Source organism: Carya illinoinensis, chromosome 4 (genome assembly GCF_018687715.1).
Source record: "Carya illinoinensis cultivar Pawnee chromosome 4, C.illinoinensisPawnee_v1, whole genome shotgun sequence".
Lineage (NCBI taxonomy): Eukaryota > Viridiplantae > Streptophyta > Magnoliopsida > Fagales > Juglandaceae > Carya > Carya illinoinensis.
Genome location: NC_056755.1, coordinates 18097809 through 18112500, shown reverse-complemented (window position 1 = coordinate 18112500; position 14692 = coordinate 18097809).

Here is a 14692-nt window from a genome sequence, read left to right as displayed (position 1 = left end):
TTGGAGTCAACCTTTTGAAGTTATGTGCGATGCAAGTGACTTTGCAATTGGAGCAGTGTTGGGGCAAAGGCGAGACAAGTTGTTTAGAGCCATCTATTATGCAAGCCGGACATTGAATGAAGCTCAGTTAAATTATACAACAACTGAGAAGGAGATGCTTGCTGTGGTGTTTGCTTGTGACAAATTTCGGTCCTACCTCATTGGTACAAAAGTGATAGTGTTCACTGATCATGCAGCACTTCGCTATTTGTTTGGCAAGAAGGATGCTAAGCCTAGGCTAATTCGTTAGATCCTCCTTCTTCAAGAATTTGATTTGGAGATTCGAGACAAGAAGGGAAGTGAAAATTTAGTGGCTAACCATCTCTCTCGATTAGAGCAAGAGGAAGAAAGACTAGATTCAGTGGTCCAAGAGGCATTCCCTGATGAGCAGTTGTTTGCATGTAAGATCAAGCTTCCGTGGTATGCTGATATAGTTAATTATCTAGCTTGTAAAGTTTTACCACCTGATCTTACTTACCATCAACGTAAGAAATTTTTGCATGATGTGAATCACTATCTTTGGGATGAGCCTTTGTTGTTCAAAAGATGCCCTGATTAAATCATTAGAAGATGTGTGCCGGAAGAAGAGATGCAAGACATCCTCCATCATTGTCATTCCTCATCATATGGAGGACACTTTGGAGCCACCCGTACAGCAGCTAAGGTACTTCAAAGTGGGTTATTTTGGCCTTCCATTTTTCGTGATAGTTACACTTTGGTGAAAACTTGTGACCGGTGTCAACGTATGGGAAATATTTCAATGCGTCATGAGTTACCATTAAAAGGTATCTTAGAAGTTGAGTTGTTTGATGTTTAGGGAATAGATTTTATGGGGCCTTTTCCTCCTTCTTTTGGTTTTGCTTATATCTTGCTAGCAGTTGACTATGTGTCAAAATGGGTGGAAGCAATTGCTACAACAACAAATGATGCAAAGGTAGTGCTCAAATTTCTGCACAAGAACATATTCAAAAGATTTGGCACTCCATGAGCTATTATTAGTGATGAAGGGACTCACTTTTGCAACAAGTTATTTGAGAATCTTCTGTCTAAATATGGTGTGAAGCACAAGATAGCACTTGCTTACCATCCTCAAACTAATGGTCAAGCTGAAATTTCAAATAGAGAGATCAAGAACATCCTTGAGAAGACAGTCAAAATCAATAGAAAGGATTGGGCGAAGAAGCTTGATGATGCTTTGTGGGCATACCGTACAGCCTTTAAAACACCTATTGGGATGTCTCCATACCGATTAGTGTTTGGAAAGACATGTCATCTTCTTGTAGAGTTGGAGCATAGAGCTTATTGGGCTGTGAAAAAGTTTAACTTTGATTTGAAGGCAGCAGGAGAAAAGCGACTTCTTCAATTGAATGAGATGGAAGAGTTCCGGAATGATGCATATGAAAATGCAAAGATCTATAAAGAAAGGACGAAGAAGTGGCATGACAAACAGATTCTTAGGCGAGAGTTTGCTCCAGGACAACAAGTTTTACTCTTCAATTCACGACTCAAACTCTTTCCAGGAAAGTTGAAATCAAGATGGATGGGTCCTTATACAATTCATGAAGTTTCCTCTTTTGGAGCAGTAGATTTGAAGGACAAGACTGAGAATATTTTCAGAGTTAATGGTCAGAGATTGAAGCACTACTATGGAGAGCAAATGGAGAGGAACTATGCATTTATTCCTCTTGGAGATCCTAATTGATGATCATTGAAAAGTCTGGCTGTAGACTTTAAAACAAGCGCTTATGGGAGGCAACCCATAGATCTATCTTTATTTCTTTCATTTATTTTATTATCTTTATTTATTTAAGTTTTAATAAATTGGTTTTTGATGCAGGTTTATTTAGCAAGAATAAAGAGCTGGAAAATGTTAAAACCTCGGAAGGTTCACCATGAAACCAGGGAAGTTCCTTTATTTCTTCAATCCTTTTTACTTTTGCATCACAATGAGGGCATTGTTTAGTTTAAGTTTGGGGGTGTAAACTCCTATAATCATTTGATCCTCTTGTTTTCTAAGTCTTGGGTTGTTGATGGGTTGTTTGAGTCTCTTACCAAGCATGCATTGGAGTAAGATTGAATTCTCTATGACTCTGAAATTTGTGATTGAAGATGGTTTTGAGAAAAATTTTCAAAAATTTCTTTTATGTCAAGTGAAGTTTTGTGGGTACTTTGGTTTAAATCTTTGACCTTGAACACAATTAAGCACATAGTCGTTTTTCTCTTATTCCATTTTGCTTATGAAGAGAAGAAGTTGAATTAATTGAAAGAGGGAGGTTCGATTTTGCTTTGCTCTAGAATCCGTTGATGGGTCCTTGAGGCGAAATCCTAATTGAGACCAAATATCAGAGAAATGATCTAGGCATTTCTTTGGCATAACCAAAAAGCTTTCCCAGCCGTCCTAAATGTCATGCCATCATTACATGGTGTGTTTCCATAGTCAAACCCCTTGAGCCTTCATGAGCCTTTATTGATTCTTTAAACTACATAAACCATGCCCGCTCTAAGCCTGAAAAACAATGAATCTACCGTTGATAGTTTGAGAAAATACTTTGGTGGAGAGTTACATTTAAAAGAGAAAATTGGTTTCATGATAAAACGTATTATGTTTGCTCTGTTTGATCAAAGAAAAAGAAGAAGAAGAAAGGAAGTGATTAAAAGAAAAAAAAAAAAAAGAACAGAAAAAAAAAAGAAAAAGAAAAAGAAAAGAAAAGAAAAAGAAGTCGCCAAGCGGAAAGTGAATTACCTCAAATTTTGTTAAGGGAAGTGTTGGTATTACATCAGTGATTACAGCAATAATAATGCCACAAGTATGAGCATATTGCCAAGAAAGAGCTATGATTTGAATCATGTGAGTTTCTCTTTTAATGTTCTTTTCACTAAGTATTTTTCCAGTTTGATTTAATTTCCCATATCCAGTTCTTTCTTAACCCTCACCCTGTGGCCTATCATTACAACCTTAATAAAGACCTTTTGATCTTTGATTTTGGTGTTGACTACATTAGTGGAGAGGATTTCTGAAAATTGGACTTATGGGGTTAAGTTTTAAGAGAATTCTTCTGATTTTGGTTGTTCTACTTTTATCTGAGTTTGCAGGTGGTTTGAGGTTAAATTGACTATATCACACACACACTCAAGGTCTTAGCTTTAGGTTGAAGTAAACGCCTAACTCTTGCTTGACAAATTGCAAAATTTTTGATTGATTTTCTTGCTGTCTTTGATGTTAAAAGAGTAAGATACTAAAGATGAAATCTAAATTCATAAAAGCTTGATGAGTGATGATACTTCTCTTTGGGGTCGAGTTGATATTGCCTAAACTATCATTTGTTTTTCTTTTTGTTTGAGGACAAACAAAGTTGTAAGTTTGGGGGTATTTGATGACTTTCAAAATTTCATATTGCAGATTTTACAAGTTCGCTCGAGCAGAGGTTTTTGGCCACTCGAGCGAATTCAGGCAGATTCAAACGCTCGACTGCCGCTCGACAGGGAGCTCGAGCGGGTTGCTGAAAAACGAAGATCGCTCGAGCAGAGACATTGGCCGCTCGAGCGAAATCAGGCAGAGTCAAACGCTCGATGTGCGCTCGAGCGAAATCAGGCAAAGTCGAACGCTCGACGCGCGCTGGACACCCCGCTCGAGCGAACATCGTATTTTGACAGATTTTAGGTTTTCCGCCGTGGGACCATATAAAAGCCATTTTTCACTCTAGAGCCGTGAGTTTTGACTGGAGAACACTCTTTGGGACAGAAAAACACAGCTAGAAGGATTCAATTCATTTGTTTTGGAGAGGGAATTCCAATTATTGCACATACGTTGGAATCATACACGAGCACGGACGAGAGAAAAGCGTTGAATCGTTCCCTTGAGCTTTTGACGACGAGTTGAGGCTGCAAGGAGGACTTTTCAGTGTTTATTTTCTTCTTCCCATCTTCTTAGAACAATTATGGTGAATTCGTTTATGTTGAATTCCATTTCTAGCATGAGCTAAATTTTCTTCATTCTAGGAAAACGATGTAACCTATTTCTGAACTATGCTTGATTGTCTATGCTAATTTAATGCAAGTCTCTCTTTGTTTATCTTATTTATTCTGAATTTATTGCTCCTAATTAACTGGCCATTGATTAGATGATAAGTAATCTTGTGATTTGCTATCGAAAGAGGGAATCATAGGGTAGATCTTGGATATTTCAGCATAGGTAAGTATAGAGATCGAAAGACTTGTATGAACCTATGTAGTCATTAAATCATTGATCTCATTGCGTTCTTGATTATTGAATTTGCATATTCTTGTGTGAATTGATAACCAAGAGTCAATTCCAATTGACTATCGAAAGAGGCTTTTGGATGAATTAGAGATTTGCTAATAGACAAAAGAGGTTTAAGTTAAATTAGTTGGATGAGAAAAGCATAGTGAAGAATTAGGTGAAATCGATTTCCTAGAAGTTTTCTTCCCCATTCAATTTGATCTTCAAACATCAGTTTTATTTCCTTTGCTTATTTCTCTTTGAGTTGATCTAGTTTTATTTGCAACTACAAAAACCTTAGCGATTCCTCTAGATAAAATTGAGATTAGTATAATTTTGGTATTTGGCAAAAGTAAGGTACCAATCCCTGAGGACGATACTCTTCTTATTACTTTACTATAAAACTACGATACTGTGCACTTGCAGTTTTGCACCGGTCATGTATTTTGTTAATTCAGGTTACCATCTTTGGTGCTTAGCGAGTTACCTACGTCACTCATCAGGTGTATTATACCATTTTCAGTTACTCCCCATTCAATTTTGATTCTTAAACATTGAGAACAATGTTTTATTTAAGTTGGGGGTGGTGGTGCAAATTCAGTATTTAAAATGCTTGTTGGAGCTCTGTGGCATATTTTCACGTGTCAATTTTTTTTTTAATTTACATCACACGTGCATCATTTTTACATGTGTACTCATTCTCATTCATAGCCATCTTCTTGAATTCACCAAACCCACCATAATCATTTTTGCTAAAGTATTCACAGAACCCTTAATGCACTCATCCAAGTTTTGTGGTAAGATGGTGGTTTGACACATGTAGCTAGAGAACTCTTTTGCTTAAGTATTCATGTGAGTTTTGGAGAGGATTGAGTGTGATGACCCACTTTTACGTGTATTTTCACTAAATGGCTGTTTTTAATTTAATTAATATATTGGTTTATTTATTTTACATTAATGTATTTTAAATTGGTTTTAATTTATTTGATGTCGTGTTTAATTTATTTTAGTCGTTTTACGGTTTTTAATATCGTTTTCGGCGGATCGGTTTTTGGTTTCCAAAATGAGGATTGGACCTCATTTCTTTTTTTCCTCTTTTTCTTTTTCCCTTTTTCCTTTTCTTTTTCTTCTTTTCTTTCTTTTCTTTCTTTTTCTTTTTTTTTTCTTCCCGTTTTCTCTCTCCTCGCGCAGCCCCCTTCTCCTACCCCTTCCCGTCGCCGCCTGTTTACCAGCACCGTGCGCCGCCGTCCAGCCACCGTGTAGTGCACCACCTCCACCATTCTCTTCCCCTCCCACCAGAGATCATCCCCACCAATTTTCAGAGCCATCGGACTAGCCGTTAGCCGCCATGCACGGCTGGAAGTCACTGCACCAGCCTTGTTTTTCTCCCCTATCACCGGTTGATTTCACAGCCCAGAACCACTTCTCGCTGGTGGCGTGGCCTACACCACCCATCCAGTTTTCTTCCTCTCTCACCAGTGAACATCCCCACCAAGTTTCACCTCCATCTGAGCCACCGTTAGCCACCATGAGCTCCTCCAAGCCACATGGATTTTCACTGATTCAGGCGCCGTCACACCACCTCTGGCCACCATCTCTTCACAACTTCTTCCCCTACCTCTTGCCTACCTAAACCACCCATTTCCGGCCTCGATCCGTTGCCGGAGCAGCTCCCACGAGCTCAACTCCGTTCAGCCCCTTTTTGGCCTTCGACCGCCATTTTCACCACCACCTACGGCCGAAACTCGTTTCCTTTAACTTCATAAATATCTCAAGACCATTCCCTATCAATTTTGTGCCTTGGTTTGTCCCCGTTTGATAGTGAGTAATTTATTACCCACGACCACAGTGTAAATTACACTGTTACGTTGCTTTTCTTCCGCCGTTTGCAACACCGCAAGCTTTCAAAAAATACCGTATAGCGCTGTAAGTATTTTCTAAACTCTACTTTTAGATTTAAATATATTTTCTCATACAATAAATATTTACTGTTGGTTGACTGATTCCGGACTGAGTCTGAGGAGTTCGGAGGTAGAATGGATTGAGGACAGAGTGCTTGGTTTTGGTTGTTTGTGATTGCTTGATTATTTGAGCCATGAGGCATGCGTTACATATTGCATACATGTGCATTTTATTTTAATTGAGAAAATCGTGTTTTGTTGGCGTAAATGGTTTTCGAGTGCATGAGTCTCACGAGCCCAAGCCGGGATGGGTTATTATTTCGGTGGCTAGTCATTCGGTAGTGGATAATACTAAGTGACGTCCCCTGGGTTGTCGCAGGGCGACTACCGGATCGTACGATAAGGTAACGCTGTCGTGTCAACTCCATGGTCCCTAGAGTGGCGGGGACTAGAGGATGGCTTGGCCAGGTACGCGCTGGGTGCGAGTCTAGGCATCGCTCGTTTAGGTGTCACATGCGTAGTTGTTACCTACGGTGTGGTATAGAGCCAAGGTGTGCGGATGATCCCTAGGGAAGATCATGGTGCATGCATAATTGGATCGTTTTTATGGTTTTTGGATGGGGGCCATTTTATGGGAAAATGACGAGATTTGGTTTTGAGACTTTTGATCCATTTTCTAGGAAAATTGTGGTTTTGGCCATTATTTGGGATAATGGCGAGACTTGGTTTTAAGCGATATGTTTTTGGGCCAAATGGAGTTTTTGGCGTGCGTGGAAAAATTATGGTTTTATGGGACATGTGCATTATATTCTTTCATGCATGTTGTTTGAGTTAATATATTTTTATCTAGTGGTGTTTGGATTTTACTTACCTGCGGCACCATTTTTAGTTTCGTAGATTTTTGTGCAGAGTTCGAGGAGGAGGAGGAGGCTGAGCCCGAGGATGCGGCTCCGCCGGAGTTTTGAGTTGGGCTATGCTTTGTATTTGGCTTTAAACTATATTTGTGTTATGTAATATTTTAATATGTATGTTTGAACAGCTTTGTTTTTAAACAGAAAAAATTCTGGTACTTAGTTATATGACTTTGCTATTTGCTGCGTGTTTCTTCGTGCACATTTGTTGCTTATACACACACTTGGCACTCGTCGATAGGGTGGTGACCCGGGTTGTCACTATCCGGACGACTCGATTTCTCCGTGTACGTGCGTGGGGATTTGGGGGCGTCACATTGAGAGTTTACAAATGCAGTAAATTGTAATAAACATTCATTGATATGTTGAATTGGGCACTTCTTTTGAGAATATTATTACATGGTTTGTGATATGATGGTGGATATACTTGGGATATGACATGTGTATATGGTTGAGGAAATTTTTTTGGATTGTTTTTAACATGTGTATATGGTTTTTGGTTAAGGATTTGTTTTACAATTAAAGGTTTTTATGAAAGAGTTTTTCAGGTCTAGGAACTTAGAAACTGGAATAGGAAAAACAGTTTCCATTTTAAGAAAGTTTGGATCTATTGTAGTTTAATCTTATTCCAATGGCTTTGATATATTTATTTAAGATTTCTAAGCCTCTTTCATACATATTAGGATGTTGTTTTGAAGATTTGTGGTGTTATTTTTCAAAGATATGATTTTTTATGCAAAATGATACTCGGTTAAGCCAAAGGTTAATGTTTTTTGCTAGATCTATGTTTTGGTTTGTTGTTAGCAATGTGATTTTAAGTTTAATGCTTGGATTTGCTTTAGGATACATTTTTAAACCATGTATTTTTTTTTTTGAAGATCTCATCTTTTTAAGCACTGGATTAAGTGGTTCATCAAAACTAGTTAAGAGAAAAATTCTGTTTTTGGACTAAGTGTAGAGCCGAATACTCCAAGTGATGTTTTATAATTTTTGGTGACTTTTATGAGATGATTCAAAGTATGGCTGTTCTTAGAAATGTGTTGTGAATATTTTAGAAGAAAAATTTAAATTTTTTGATGTTCTTGGAGATGTTTTAAAATAGTTCAAATCTCGTGATTCAAGGGTCTGCCCTTTTAGTTAAAACATTTGGATCTTTTTACTAAAAAGTTTTGTGTTGATGATTATTATACTTTTGTTTGATGTTTTAAGTATGCTTTTAAAATTAGGATAGGAAGATCTTTCTTGCAAAATTTTGATTTAATCTTGAGTTTTGAAGTTAGAAGAAATTGCAACAAAAATCAAGAGAAATAACCTGTGGATGTTTTGGCCTGATGAGGTTTTCCATAATTGTGATTTGTTTTAATTTTTTCTAAGTTGATTTTTGGAGTTAGAATGTAAAATCATTAAGTTATGGATAAAATGATCATTTTTCCACATGTAGAAAGTAAAATGGTTATTTTACTCTAAGTTAGCATTTTTTTCATGTTTCTAATTGTTAGTAATGATGTTTATAACTTTTAGAATCACTATTTACAATTTCTCAAGTTCGCGCTTGATTTTTCATAAAAAGCGATGATCGAAGTAAGTTTGCTCTTAACTTACTATTAGTTTACTATGTATATGTGATGAGTAAGGAAACTATAATTTATATATGTATGTTATCAAATATGTCATTCCATGTTATGTCATTTCATGTTTATCTGTTACACATAATTTATTTTGTCATGAAATACTTGTCTATTACACAATCTATTCTATCATATATTGTTATCTATTGCAAATATGTCATTTTACGTATGTCATTTGTTACGCATATGTCATGTCACGTTATATTTTTTGTTAAATGTTAGGGCATGTTACAAAATATTATCTGTTACATATTATGTCATATTATGAACTATTATCTGTCACATGTTATGTCATATTATGAAATATTTTCTGTTATATGTTATGTCATGCTATGAAATATTCTCTATCTCAAAGTACATCATTTATTTCAACTTACGTTCATATCATTTTACATTATGTCAGGATTTGTCTCCTTCCACTCCATGTCACATTTCGTCTCGAGTACAGTTTATGTATCTCGTGAACAACTTTTCAAGTTATGTTAAGTCTGTTTATGTCTATCATGACTCTGTGTTAGAATGGAATAATATCCTAGTGAAACTTCTTTGTTCATGCTGGAGTGTTTAAATTATCATGAAATTCTGTAGGTTGACAAAGTAAAGTCAACAGGATGCGAATAGGGCTTACATAACTAGTCACCGGAGCGCACCAGGCACTAACATTGATGGTACCATATTTCAAGTTCATGTTATGCGTATTCGTGCTAGTGTAGATACTTGATACAGAATATTTACAGTACATGTATCCAGAGCAAGTGCATATATTTGTTAACTAACACATACCGTACATGTGTCCATAATAGGTGAAAATACTTGTGAACTGGCACGCATGTTAACACACTCACAGATGGTGCAGATGCTTATGTTGTGATGTGATAATCGGTAGGGACACACGGCTCAGGAGAACCCGTGTGTCCCTACACGGGTTCTCCTGAGCCATGTAGCACCCACATGATAACGTAAATCAAGTTTAATGAACAAGATTTCAAATTCATATATTTCAAGTTCACGTTCATATTATATTTCAAGTTCACGCTCATGCTATGTTTAAGTTCATGACATGTCAAGTCAAGTCTCAGATCAAGTTCAAGTTATGTCAAGTTCAAGTTCAGTTCACGATTCAGTTCAAGTTATTTCAGTTTATGCCATGTTATATGTTAAGTTATATTATGCTTATTTATGACTTTAATTATGCATTAATTCATTTACTACCATGCATGCATCATTAACCTGTGTGGAATATTTCTGTTAACTTGTTGATATTTATAATCAAATCTCACAATGGTAGTCCTAACTACCATTCATCCGGAATGGTAGACCATGTGTCAGAATCAGAAGGTGCACCAGAGGTCGACCAACTGAAGATGATCAATTAAACGATGACAATACGATGCGGAGCTCATAGCCTCAATGCTCCAATTTATCGATAGTATTATGGCATCCTTGGATGAGTTGCGTGAGCTACTCAATGGATAGCCTAGTAGTTGCTTTAGTTACTAGTATTTAAGGAGCTCGATCTCCTATACTCTTATCATTACAGTCATTTTGGACTCGTGCTGTAATCATATATGTTTAGTATTCCAATATATATGGATATGTTTTAAATTTTGTGATATTATCAGTTTGGTGCATAGTAAAAAAAAATTATCCGCTACGAATATTACATAATATTATGTGTCATGAATGGGAGTAGATAAGCTTGTGTTGCATGTCTCGATGTTTCAGATGTCTATATAATCCCAAGCGGAATTTGGGGGTGTCACATCTTGGACCAATTTTTTCCTCGCCAAAATTAAATCTAGGGCTACATGAAAGCTGAAATTAAATAACTGCATGCCACACCTATAGTTACAATATGTGAAACACCATTGAAGGAATATCATAGCTTCAATTAGAGTGTTAAGCTTTAGAAAGCCTGCTTTTTTTTTATGTGCTGGGATGAAGGTAAATTGTTCTTTTTTATATGTAGGATATAGATGCATTTTGAACCATGCCAATACAAGGTTTGCTTAATAAGTCAATTGTCATAATAAAGTTTGGCCAAGGCAATGCGATGCATAGACCAATGGCTCACCAATTGCAATCGTAACTTGACAAAGACAATGAGTGACTAGGCTTGTAACTACTAGGTTCCACCAGGCTAGAGCACCTAATCTTTCATATCCTATTTAGATTCGTAGAAATAAATTCGAAAATACAAGTTCCATATATTCGAAATCAAATTCAACTCCTTCTATTATGTCACAGTTTAACAAAGGCTACAAAGTACAATCCATTTAAGAGATACTAGTAGCATTCATATACTACCTCGATAAAAATTGATTGTATTACATGTATAAGGCATGAGTACAAATTAACATCACATATTCATTATGTAGTGAGTCTAGAACAAAATTACTCAATAGAAGTATAAAAGATAAGGTTAACCCAAAGCTCTGTTGAATTGACCATACACCACCTATTTCCTACATTGAGCATATGCTTTCAAATCTCACAAACCAATTTTACATAAAACCATTAACAAACATATTGATAGTCTTATTCTCTATCGTTTTGCATTAATTTTTTCCAGCTACCAAGCAAAAGGTAAGCCCCAAATCAAATCCAAAATAATAATAATAATAATCACAAACCCGACAAAATTAGATCCAATTACCATCGACTCAAACTCTAAACCCAATCCTACTCAATCAAAACAACCAAAACCCATAAACCCCAAGGCCAGAAAAATTGTTCAAGTTTGCAAGATAAGAGTTGGTACAACATAGGGTGAGATTTTTATGTCCAAAATCCTCTTCTTCATCAATGTGAAAACCATCCACTAGTGTGGACGATGGTGGCTGGAATGGGAATTTTGTGTGTGTGTGAGAGAGAGATCATACAATGAGAGCAAGGAGACTTACCTACGACGCCAGTGTGGATGGTGGTGACTGAATTTTGGGTTTGAAATTCTGGAGGAGACGAGATGAGGTACAATGTGGGTTTAAAATTTTAGTCCCACCAACCAAGGTTTTGAATTTCGTTTCGTTCCGTTTCGGCCGGAATGACTTGAATTTTCCTTTTCGGTGTAGTGTCTGGGACGCTCTATCACCTCATTCTGTTTCGCTTCAAATTCCGGTCATTCAGGTCTCGTTTCGGCCATTCTAGTCAAATTCAGACCATTTCAACCAGAATTGAGCGTTTCAATCTCCATTCTGTTTTGGACACATATATATGATACATTTTTTATGCTTAGATAGCATTTTTATAAATTTTAAATCCAAACGGTATTTAATTCATTCTAAAATAAAAATATATATTTATATAATTTTAATTTTTTTTTTATAATTTTAAATATGTCCCCTCATTCTCTATTTTTTAAGTATTATTATTTTTAATAATTTATCTATTCTTTAATTTTTTTTCTTTATTTTTGTGTCTTAACTCAAGTTTGTGATTTTTTTCAATATATATTCATTTTATAAATCTTCAATTCTTCTATATATATACACATATACATGATACATACTTACATATATATATATATATGTATTTATTTTATTAGTTGTTAGTTTATATATACATATAAATATTTATATATAATATATAATTAATTCCGAAATGGTACGCCGAAACGTACTGATACCAAAATATTTCTTTTCAGTACCTAAACCAGAATGGTCTCCGGAACGGATTTCAAAACTTTCCTACCAATGCCTTGTGTTAGAGAAAAAAGAAAAAGATAAAACTAATGTCATGTAGGATTGTTATGTAAGGGTAATGATACTCTTACATCTCATCTACTACTATTTTACTATTTATTTTTTTTCTATTTACTCTTTGAGTTTGGATTAAAAATATCAGAATATGACATTTTTGCATAATCTAAAAATAAATAAATTTAATCAACAAACGTAATCATGTAATTTAATTAAAAATAAATTTAATTTTATAAAATTTGACATTATTTCACTCTTTGAGTCAATTTTTATAAAATTGAATTTATTTTGAATTAATTTACATGATTATATTGATTAATTGAATTTATTTTCTTTTTAAGTTATCCCAGAAGGTCATATTATGAGTTTCTTAATCCACATTCAAATAGCAAAAGAAAGAAAGAAAAAAAAAAAAACTTCTAGATAATAAAATGATATAAGAATACCATTATCCAATATGTTAACTGTTGAAAACCTGCGAGATTTTCTCTTACAGTTTTGTTGAAAAAAAAAAAAAGCATCGTACTTCTGTTATGCATGAATACTGCCTCACAGGCTACATCAATGCTTTATCCGAGTGAAAATTATATATTTCCTTTTCTGCATGCATTTATGTAAGAAGATCTGCAACAGTTAAGCGCACGATCGAAAGGAAAAATCTAAATGAGTCATGATGAGTGTCACGGATAGGATTCAGTTATTGGTTTGATGCATTTAGATCATGGTTTAATTCTTCGAAGGAATGAATTCAAATAGAGTCAACACAAATCGCCGCAATAATATTTAATTGTTGAAGTACGATTAAATGATCATATGTCTCTTCATCTAAAAACTCTTTTATTGCTCGATCTATCCATCTGATGAGCTATAAATTAAACATATACTTTTGCCAATTTCTGCTTTCTAGCTAGAACCATCACAATATTCCATTAAATATTGTTTTCCCAATCCATACATTGAATTTGTTACAGCGGCGGTAGTACTACGTACTAATATCTCTCTCTCTCTTTTCCGGGTTATATGCAGAGTCCACCAAGAAACATTACCGATATTGTACGGATTAGTATTTTCTTTAAACAATGATTATTTGTATGTATTTTTTTTTTAGCATGTCAGTACCTTTTCTCGATAAATTTTATCGGTGGAACTATCGATTCTTTTATATATATATATATTAAAAATAAGCTAGCATATATTGATATATAAAAAAAAACTTAATATTTAAATAATAATAAGAAGAATAAGCCTAGTGATATTGTAAAATAATCATAAAAACGTAAAATAATTTTTTAAAACCCGAAAGGTTCTTTAAAATGAAATAAAATACTAAATTTCAAATATATAAATATCAGCTTTACTCTTCTTCATTCTCATATACCACACATTAAACTTATTTTTTTAAAATATTTTTTAATTAATTTTATTCTTCTTAAACTAATTTAATTCTTTTACTTATCATCTATATATATACCACACATTTAGTAAGAAAAAAAAAAATAAATGTGGTGTATAGAGATAATAAATAAAATTTTTCATATAAATATATATTGAATTTAGGAAAGAATACCTTTTAAAAAATAATAATAATAAAGGCCATTATCCCTGATAGAGGTGGCGCCCCCATGCATGGTGGACAAGACGAAGGCCAGGCTCCTCGTGGCATGGTGTGTTTTCAGGTTTTTTCTTTTGGTTATATATTTATTTTTTTTGGATTTTTAAATAATTTTTTTTTAATTTGGGACTTGAGGTAATAATACTTGAACCAAAAAGCAATACTATAAGCAAAGAAAAACAAACCAGTAGTACAACTTGTGAAATTCTTGCATGCATGCCCAAAAACCAGATACCTACCAATTGATCAACTTATAAGAGTACATAATTCAGTAGTATTCAACATGATCTTGTACATAATTAAATAAATATACATGTTATTTGTATTTATAATTTGTATTAATTATATAATAATGAAAAAAACTATCACTACAACAAAAAACATTTTTTGGGACGAAATTACTTTGGGACGAATTGGAAATCATCCCAAAAAGTGGGATTTTGGAACGAAATTTGAATTTCGTTCCAAAATGACGACGGTTATGCCAGACCGTTCGAACGCGTTCGAACGGTATTCTTAGGGACGAAAATTTTTGTCCCAAATAAGTTAACCGTTTGACCGTTAATGATTAACCCTTCGAACGTTTAATTTTTCCCGTTTGAACGTAATATTGGCGCGATAGGCAAAAATATTTTGGAGGGAAGTAGATAAACCGTTCGAACG